Source organism: Dipteris shenzhenensis, chromosome 5 (assembly GCF_047967505.1).
Source record: "Dipteris shenzhenensis isolate YYH24624 ecotype China chromosome 5, Dip_SZ_1.0, whole genome shotgun sequence".
NCBI classification, from domain to species: Eukaryota; Viridiplantae; Streptophyta; class Polypodiopsida; order Gleicheniales; family Dipteridaceae; genus Dipteris; species Dipteris shenzhenensis.
Genome location: NC_141600.1, coordinates 17,264,075 through 17,274,439, shown reverse-complemented (window position 1 = coordinate 17,274,439; position 10,365 = coordinate 17,264,075).

The window sequence follows — 10,365 nt, the reverse complement described above, 5'->3', positions numbered from 1 at the left end:
GAAATATCACCAAAACTCAAAGCTCAAAGCATCAAAAGATGCAGCTGACTCATGTGCATGTACTATGAATCCATATCAGCAAATCTGGCCCAAAAGAAAATGCCAACTACAATGGCAATCCAAAATGCCAATAAGTGCCAAATGGCTCAAGCATAAATACCGTCCATGGGCATATGCATCAATAATATCTCATCCATTAGAGCATAACACTATCAGTGCATCACCTGCAATGTGTCAAAGCTATCCCTCAGCATAATATAGCATCCATGTGCAAAGCGTCCATAAAAATAGCATCCCACAAGGCAATCTGGGCCTATTAGCACATCCAATAAGGATCGCAATGCATCTAAATGGCCTATAAATCATCCACTACAACCCAATGCACACCACAAATGAGAGTGGAAGGTTAGTAGGCACATAAGGGTGTGTAGTTAAATCATCAAATCCCAAATCCAACGGTTAGATTTAGGAAGATTGAAGTATATTCTTACTTTTACTCCTTAGAGGATCAACAAAGAATATTAAAAATAAATCTAGTAATTCTCAAACATGACCAAAAATTTCAAAAATGTCAATATTTTTAGTCCTCCGATTGATGAATAAGAGGAAAAATTTTGGTTAAATTTGAGTGAGGGAAACATACGATATGGCCTCCAAGAGTGAAATTTCCCTTTTGTGGGGGAAAAAGGGCCACCCAAGCCTAATACCAAGACAAGGTAGGCTTGGTATTAGGCTTGATGAGGTAGGCTAGGAGCATCACCGATCCTAGTGGCAAGCCTTTGGAGTGTGCATGCTGCCCATGCGGAAGGCTGAGTCATCTATTTTTGCCTTGCAACCATGCCACGTTGTTAGACCGCGTGGTGCCATGTCATCAAGGAGATGTGACATCACTCCTTGCCATGTCACCTTACATTGCCACACGTGCTGCCACATCAGCCACATGTGCCACCTCATCATTCCACATCATAGGAACTCTTGGAGCCATGTCATCACACCTTGCCACCTTGGCATACCTCGTCAACCTTGCCACATCACCAATCCCTCCACCTCAATTTGCCATGTCAATCTACCACCTCATGAATGCCAACTCATCATGCCACATCACATTTCCACGTCATGGAAGAGACTCATATATTCCACACCATATTGCCACATCATGACCATGCATGGTGCCACATCAGCCACATGTTTACACATCACGATGTGCACGAGGCATAGAATACCTCGATCGAGGTTTATGACCGTGATGTGCGAGGCATAGAATACCTCAATTGAGGTTTATGACCTGTGTGAGGCATAGAATACCTCGATCGAGGTATATGACCATGGGGCATAGTACCTCGATCGAGGTTTATGACCTGTGGCATTGAATACCTTGATCGAGCTATATGACCTAGGCATAGCATACCTCGATCGAGGTTTATGACCATGATCGAGGTATTTGGAGGTACAAAACTAGAATAAAATCAAACGATGCAAATATTCGAAATTAACATTGGATTCCAGCCAATTAGTTTCAATCTTAGCACCTTCTCCACCAATAATAATCAAGAGCAATCTAAGAGCAATCTAGTGGATGAGTTGAGGCTCTCTATAAGAGACCATGTTTTGGTTCAGTTCAGCCATTCTTAGCCATTCTTGCCTCCTCATCACTTTGTCACACCTTCCATCCTACTTTCATTGAGCATGGGTTCTCAAAGCTGTAGAGCTAGTAGATGTGAAAGATGTAGGACCCCCCCCCCAAATCTCATTGACAAGGAAGGCAAGCAGAAGGCCCGTGAGTGCAAGAGAGCCTCTAGAGCTAGAGCTCGCGCTACCACCACCGATCCACCTCCATCTCTACATCCCACCTCCACCTCCACCTCCACCCCCACCCCCACCCCCACCTCCATTGTCCCCCCATCCTCATCCACTCCCCTACCTCCAACCTCCGCCCTTCCCCTAGCCACCTACATTTTGGCCTCCACCTCTACCTCTTCCCCCTCCACCCTCCCCCCTTCCCCTCCCCCTCCCCCTCCCCCTCCCCCCCTTTCCCTTGGTGCCTCCCTTCCCCCCTCCACCCTACCATCTCCCATTGATCCCCTTGCCCCACCTTGCAGCAGTAGTGTTGCTTCACGATGTGACTTTCCGAAGTCCACTATCCGTCGTCGTACTAGCAAGATTGTGCAGTCTTTTTTTAGTGACCTCATGCCAGCTTCGTAGTATGCTCTTCTCACATCCCTAATTGATCACCCTGACTTGGTAGAGTGTAGGAGGCTTGTTGGTGTTGGTGCACGTAGAGATAGGGTTGTATCTAGTGAGGTCCTTAGCAGTGTTCGATGTTCCTATGCTTTTATTAAGCATAGGAACTCCAGTGATGCCTTGGTAGCATGTCGTGCTATTGTGGCTACCATTAGTAGACCTCATATGATAGGCCATGTGCGTACCGCTTCACGTCTTCTTCAGATTGCACCGTGCACATTGCGAGCAGGCATGATTAGGAGGCAAAGTCTAGAGGATAGTGAGACTGATGCTCTTTGGGCTTCGAGTGGTCGTGCACCTCGCAGCGATCGATTGTTGGACGATTCCACTAGGTCCTTCATACAATAGTTTTGGGAGGAGCACTGCAGAGCATCCCTGGTGTTCAAGAAGGCATTGTGGAAGAGGGTGTCACACGATGTGTACATTGAGCATGGTGCATGTTTTTTGGAGTGTACCTAGACTGAGTTGTACATGCAGTTTGTAGAGGCCCCACCTGGAGTTCAGGATTGGGCAGAGGTCATTTGAGCGATGCAGGCCATGGTTTGTGTGATGCTCTCAGGAGCGTGACACATGCTGTTGTTGCTACCATGTGGATTTTGGATTGATGTATGACGTATTCCGTTCCCTTGATAGTCATAGGGGAGTGGTTCCTACTAGCCCTCATGACTTCATTCATTCCATATTGTGTACACGAGATGGTGATGATTTATTCCACTCCCTTGATTGTGTGGAAGGCAGGTGTACTTTGTGTGGTGACTTTGCTAGAGAGTGCCACGAGTTGTCCTAGATACTTGTGATGTGCAGATGGTTCGTTGGCAACTGTATGAGTACAGTACCTTGACATTAGATGGTGGTGCATAGTCGAGGAGGTTGCAGCTTGTGGGGAAGGAGACACGACGTGTTGTATTCATTGATAGTTCTCGAGGGAAGCTGTACCGCTACATATGCCACTCGCACACTATGAAGTGGGAGGATCATCAGTTCCGTGCATGTTTGAGGACATTTCCTATAGGGGTGGTTGTCTCAGTGGTGGACTTTCCAGAGAATTATACCTTTGCACCATAGCATGAGATCCAATCGAAGTATTATTTCTCTGAACAGGTGACTTGTGATTGAGTTATTGGTTTTTTTATGGCCTCATTATATTGAATTATTTCAATAGTCATATTTTTTTTCAATGCCATATTGCAGGTTGCTAATCCTCTTCCATGTCTGAAAAGGAGTTTTTCAACATTAAAAAGTTTGATGGGACAAACTTTTCTTTGTGGAAAGAATAGATAAGGAATGTGCTTATTCAAAAGAGGCAGATTAAACCCTTGGCAGGGATTGAAGCTAAGCCTGTAAATATGTCCGAGGATGATTGGAATGAGTTGGATGCATTAGCAAAGTCTACTATTAGACTTCATCTTGTAGAGTCAGTTTATTTCACAGTAGTAAATGAGCAGACTACGGAAGATTTGTTGAAGAAACTGTGTGCCACTTATGAGAAGGAAACTGCCTCTAATAAAGTTTACCTCATGAAGAGGTTGTTTGAGCTGCAGATGAAGGAAGGGGTCTCCATTTCTTCTCACTTGAATGAATTCAATATTATTTTCAGCCAGCTTCAGGCTCAGAAGATGAATTTTGATGCGGAGACTAAGGCAATATTTCTCTTATGTTCATTGCCATCCTCATGAAATACCTTTTGTACAGCTGTCAGTAACTCTGCACCTAGTGGAGTAAAGAATTGCCTCATTGGATATTCAATCCCTTACCGTGACTATGAGGCTTGGTGCAATAAATTCCATGGGCATGATTTCCTCTATCCAAATGTAAGGCTAAAGGGTGTGCATTTTGTTGCCACTTTGTAGGCCATTCGATAGGCCCATAGTGCTGTGATGAGTTTGTGCTCCCACTTGTTGTGGCTAGCCTCAACCGTTATCCTCAACTGTGCATGTCATTATTCATCCCAAAAACTTGTTTGAACTCCCTGCCTGACCTTTTTCTCGAGGGTAATATGGAGCATGAGAGGGAGCCTACAGCCAAGCATTTTCATGAAGGCCAGCATTGGAGACACAGTAAAATGAGAGCCAACGTAGACCTGAGTGTGAAGCAAAGGATTTGGATAACTGTAAATGTTGAGTCGCCAATGAGTTATTTCCAGGTACGAAGAAGCTACAAGCCAGGGAGGAGGGAACACGAGGTTGAGCTGCAAGAAAGGGAGAATGAAGGTGATGGAGAATAACATAGAGGGGGATGTAAAAATTTCCATTGAGGGCAGGAAAAAAAAGGGGGTTGGGGGGGGGGGGGGGTTTGTGTTGTTTAAAAGGTTTAAGTACTAGGGATTTTAACATATGGGGGTGTGAACAATGCTTCAACTTAGGAGCTTTTAATTACTATCATTATCATGCGACAATTGATTAAAAAAGAAAAGAAGGGCGAGAAAATTGTTAGGGCATGGATCCTAGAGTTGCCAATACAGAGTTCAAAAAGACCAATGCAATGATCCCTAACCATAGAACATTAAAAGGAAAGGGGAATAGGTAACTGTGGTTATACATTTAATCTCCATTTAATCAAAAAAGCCATTTAGAGGCTTATAGGTAACACAAATCCTAGAGCAAGGGGAAATCTTTACTAACCTAATTGAATACATTTCTCAATGTAAGTAATTTTCTCCATCACATAAAAAGGAAAAATATTTTCCCGGGATCAATTGTAAACAATCAACTTGGGGAAGGTCCTAGAGCCAAGGGGGGGTAATGTATGGAGGATGATGTGTGTGAATATTTGTGGTCAGTGGGATCTGTGTGAGGGTAGAGTATGAGTGTTTTATATAGTGTTGTATATGTGTGTGTGTGAGCGCATGGATTATATATGTATATGCACACACATATATGCATTATCAATGTGTGTGTATGTAAATCAAATATATGTATGTATATATTTGTGTTTGCATGTCGTTTTAGAGAAAGATGTAGCAAAGAGAGAGAGAGAGAGAGAGAGAGAGAGAGAGAGTTTATATTATATATAAGATATTTGTGCATGCGTGTGTGCACATGTGTGTGTGTGTGTGTTTTAGAGATGGATGTATGAGAGAGAGATACACAGAGAGAGAGAGAGAGAGAGAGAGAGAGAGAGAGAGAGAGAGAGAGACCCGAGTTAGGCTAACTTGTACGTGGTCACCGGGCATTAACCTCAATTGGTGGCAAGAAGTGGTGGAGGTGGTCAAGCACCTGTTTTGTAGCAACATGTGTACTTGATCCGAGCAAATTGACCATCAGCCGAGTAGCGGTGGGTATAGGGTGCATACTCAATTAGAAGATAGTTCTTTATGTAGAAAAGTCATAACATATGAGGAAGAAAAGAAGAGAGAGAATTGTTCTGAGTTCTCTTCCTCTGACTTGAGTTCATAGGTTAGGGAGTGCTCATTGCAAGCCGAGGTGGCTTAGTTGTATCAAATTACAGATTCAACGAATGAGCAATTAACTAGCTCCTTAGTTCTACTTGTTGCAATACTTCACTACGTGCTAAGTGTGTGTCATAACTCGGTATTCTCCCATCATCATATGGTTCTTCCCCGTTATATAACCACAAATTTTGAATGTGAATTGTTGGCACCTTTTTTGCATCCGAGCACCCCATATCTTAGAATTGGAAGAGCACGCATCTTCACGAAGCACAACATCCGGTTGGGAATTAAACTGAGTGTTTCTGAATTAGTAGGGTGAGTGATCAAAAGCATTAACATTTTGACAATCCTACTAGGTAGGGTCAAGTGAATTGCGAGTTGACAAGCTATCAAGGTAGGAAATTTAGAGAACCGAGTCGGTAAGCTTAGTGTTAGTGGGGAAAATACGAGAGTTCATGATAACCCATGATGAAGTTGACAAGCTATCAGGGTAGGAAATTTAGAGAGCCAAGTCGGTAAGCTTAGTGTTAGTGGGTAAAAGGAGAGAGTTCATGATAACCCATGATAACATTTGTTGGGAATTGTGGGTTACTATAGGAAATTTATTCAAGTAACTCCAAGTGAGTGGCATCAAAACTGATAGAGTACTTAATGAAGACTAGGGTGTTACTCATCCACCTCTTCTTGCTTTTATGAATTGGTTTTAAGAGCTTTAAGATAGTATGAATATACCATTAAGTATTAAGCTTATTAAATAGTCATTAAGATAGTATGAATATAACATTAATGCTAACCTCATTAAGTACAAATTAATTATATATTAGCATCCAACTCTTCTTGCTTTAATGAGTTGGTTTCAAAAGCTATAGGATAGTATGAATATAACATTGATTTTCACAATACAGTAATAATTCTAAAAGCTACTTGCAAACATCTCCTCAATAAGTATGAAAGAGATGTAGCACAGAGAGAGAGAGAGAGAGAGAGAGAGAGAGTAAGGCTAACTTGTACATGGTCAGATCTCGATTGGGGGCAAGAAGTGGTGGAGGTGGTCCTGTTTTGTAGTAAGAGGTGCAGTTGATCCCAACAAATTGACCTATCAGCGATAAGTGGCGGTGGGCATAGGGTGCACACTCAATTAGTTGACAGTTCTTTATGTAGAAAAGTTGTTAATACGATGAAGAGAAGAAAAGAGAGCAATGTGCTAAGTTCTCTTCCTCTAACCTAAGTTGATAGGTTAAGGAGTGTTCATTGCAAGTCAAGGCGGCTTAGTTGTATCAATTGACTGATTCAACAAATGAGCAATTGACTGTCTCCTTGGTTTTACTTGTTGCAATACTTCACTAAGTGTTAAGTGTGTGTTGTAACTCGGTATTCTCCAATCATCACATGGTTCTTCCTCGTTAGCTAGCTCCGAACTTTGAGTGTTAACTGTTGGCACCTTTCCGTGAATCCGAGCACCCCATATCTTAGGATTGCAAGAGCACACATCGTCACGAAGCACAACACCGGGTTGGGAATTAAACTAAGTGTTTCTATATTAGTAGGGTGAGTGATTAGAAGCTTTAACATTTTGGCAATCCTACTGGGGAGGGTCAAGTGAATTGTGAGTTGACAAGATAGCAAGGTAGGAAATTTAGAGAACCGAGTCGATAAGCTTAGTGTTAGTGGGAAAAGGAGAGAGTTCATGATAACCCGTGATGAAGCAAAACAGTTGTTGGGGAATTGTGGGTTACTATAGGAAATTTGTTCAAGTAACTCCAAGTGAGTGGCATCAACTGATAGAGTGCTTGAAGACCAGTCATCCACCTCTTCTTGCATTTATGACTTGGTTTTAAAAAGCTCTTTAAGATAGTATGAATATAGCATTAAGTGATAAGCTCCTTAATTACTCATTAAGATAGTAAGAATATAACATTAATGCCAACCTCATTAAGTATAATTTAATTATATATTAGCATCCAACTCTTCTTGCTTTAATGAGTTGGTTTCAAAAGCTGTAGGATAGTATGAATATAACATTGGTTTTCAGAATACAGTAATAATTCTGAAAGCTACTCGCAAACATCTCCTCAATAAGTGTCTCAATAAAGACCTAGAATTAAATATAGTCTATACAATCTAGTTGCATACAATTGCAATGGATTGATCACTTAAATATTATCACATTGACGAGGCGGTCTCAAAAACTTTATTGTACATTTTATCCCATGGGCTGTCTTGTCAAGGGTCCTCATTAGATTTAAGAGAGCCAAAAAAACACTCTTATAGCCCTACGACCTCCTCCATGCATTGATGTGATAGTAATTCTAGCTATGACCTTACAATTGTTAGTAGAGCCTTATTAAAATAGTAGCCATAATTATTCTTTGGTAATCGAGAGGTTTTACTTTTTGTTATAGTACAATCACAGTTTTTATGATGTTTATCAGAGAAAGGTTTTCTGCTGGATAACGCTCAAGCAGATGTATATAAACTTTTGATATTATAATATAACCCTCATTTTTTGAAAATAAAAATAAAAATTAAAAACCAAATGAGCTCTCATTTTTCTAGCGAGAGATTCAGATGAGGAAGAGACATGTGAAAGGAAACACCTGGACAAAATCATGTGATGAATTATTCAACGAAATAAGGATAATGAGATGCACAAGCTTACATTGTCTACTTTTTCCTTTTTTGTTTCTTTCCGAGAGAATTGTAGGGTTAATTATGTTATAATATCAATGAAAAGGATATTTTACAACCTATTAAAGTCACACTTAACAAAAGATAATAGCATTGAGGTCTCCCACAAGGGAAAATAAAATAACTCATGAGATACAACTAGCTTAGAACCATCAAAGTTAACGTTGTTGATTGGAAGCAACTTGCAATTTTTTATTTTTCCTAAGGACTTGAAGAATAGAGGTGATTGGCAACTTCATATAATGTCAATATCGAAGGTAACCCTTGTGTTTCCCATAAAGACTTTTATCGAATGGATCCACTTTATAATTATTATGATTTCATTAGTTTAACAATGTACACACGACTTGCTACTAGACTTTAAAATCATGTTTAAGAGCCCTTTGGGAATATATTGACCACATACACTTGATGCGAAAAGATAAAGTCTTTCAATGAGCATTTATGGAGAATGAGCTATGGTCATCAGTTGGTTGAGAGCACATATATAAATGAGAATACTTGCAAACCCTAGAGAAATGAAAAAGCAAGATGTAATACTTGGATTGATGCAAGTTATTCCTTTTGAAGCATTGAAGAAGGATATAACTCATGATCCCATAGAGAGCAAGCTTACCTACTAACAATCAAAACTTATTAGGCTTCAAGTAACAATGGGGTTAGAGGGTGCCTTTATGACCACCATGCCATAGCATAGACAATGTCAGTTATTCTAAAAGCATTGCCTTATAAAAATGAGCAAATGTCATGGAAACATCTCCAGCTAGGGGCACATGTTAGGAGGAGTGTAGATAAGCCTCCTCAAGGTGGTCACGCTTTAGGAAGTGCTCCCATCTTCATTTTTCAAGTGCCTATATTTTAAATCCCCTTGATACAATTTCGGTGTTCTACAAATCCCTGATATATCTCTTACAAAGGTGCAATGCATGTAACTTTTAACCATATTGATTTATCATGCTTCACCGGTACAAATACTTCAGGGAATCCTCCCTTGAACCCTCATGGCCCAAATTCTAATGTACCCTTTTGTAGAAAGGCATAATTAATAATTGTGTGATGGGCATTAGTGTTCACAGAGAAGTTTTACACTTGTAGATCGAGAAACCTTTAATTTTACACCTCACAGGTTTTTCATAGAGCTTGAAATTATATTTTATTTATTATTGCGGGTAAAATGTAAAAGTCGTATTAACATAAGATAATTACAACGAAAAAGAGAAAAGAGAAAAGATGCCCACTAAAAGAGGACAATCATCTCGCATCCAAACTTGTCCAAAAGCCCTACGGGTCTCATTCTTTTTTTCAAAATACCTAATGGACCTTTTATCGCCATTAGACCCGTTGATCTACCAAAATGCAGTCTTTGAAACACGATATTATTCCTAGTTCTCCATAAGTTTGCAATGACTATTCCTCTCACCAGTTGTTGCCACACCTCATAAAGAGCATCATTCAAGTTACTTTTGTCTCCCAGTACAGAGCTAGGAATTTTACTCCCAAATATAACTAAATAAGAAAAACATTTATTAATTTTAAAACTTGTAAAGATAAACCTTTGAGTTAAATTTGGAAACTTGAAGTTCATTGTACGGCAATTCTTTGTGAACACTAGACTTAAAGTATTAGTGTACATAGTTTGCAAGTTTTTGTCGGGTTTTTTGCGCACTAAACTTGAAGTTTCATTGTACATAGTTTGCCGGTCTATTGTGAATACTGGATGGGCACTATCATATACATATATGGAAAGAATGACCAGCACGGCTGGCCTCGGATATCCAAAGTGTGAGAGTGGCCCTCATGAGAAGAAGAGATAAGATCCAAAAAGAAAAGGTGACAAGCAATTCTAAAAAGAAGGGAAGAGTGTTGATTAAAAAAAGGGGCAAACCCAAGGAAAAAAAAAAGAGAAAGAGGGGAAAAAAACGAGGCAATGAATAATAGGAAGGCGACACGTGGGGGAGGGCACACGAGCGGGGGGCTACGGCGTACAAGGACGAGAGGAGAGGCGACACGTAGGGGGACCGTAGATACGCAGGATCCAGTAGTAT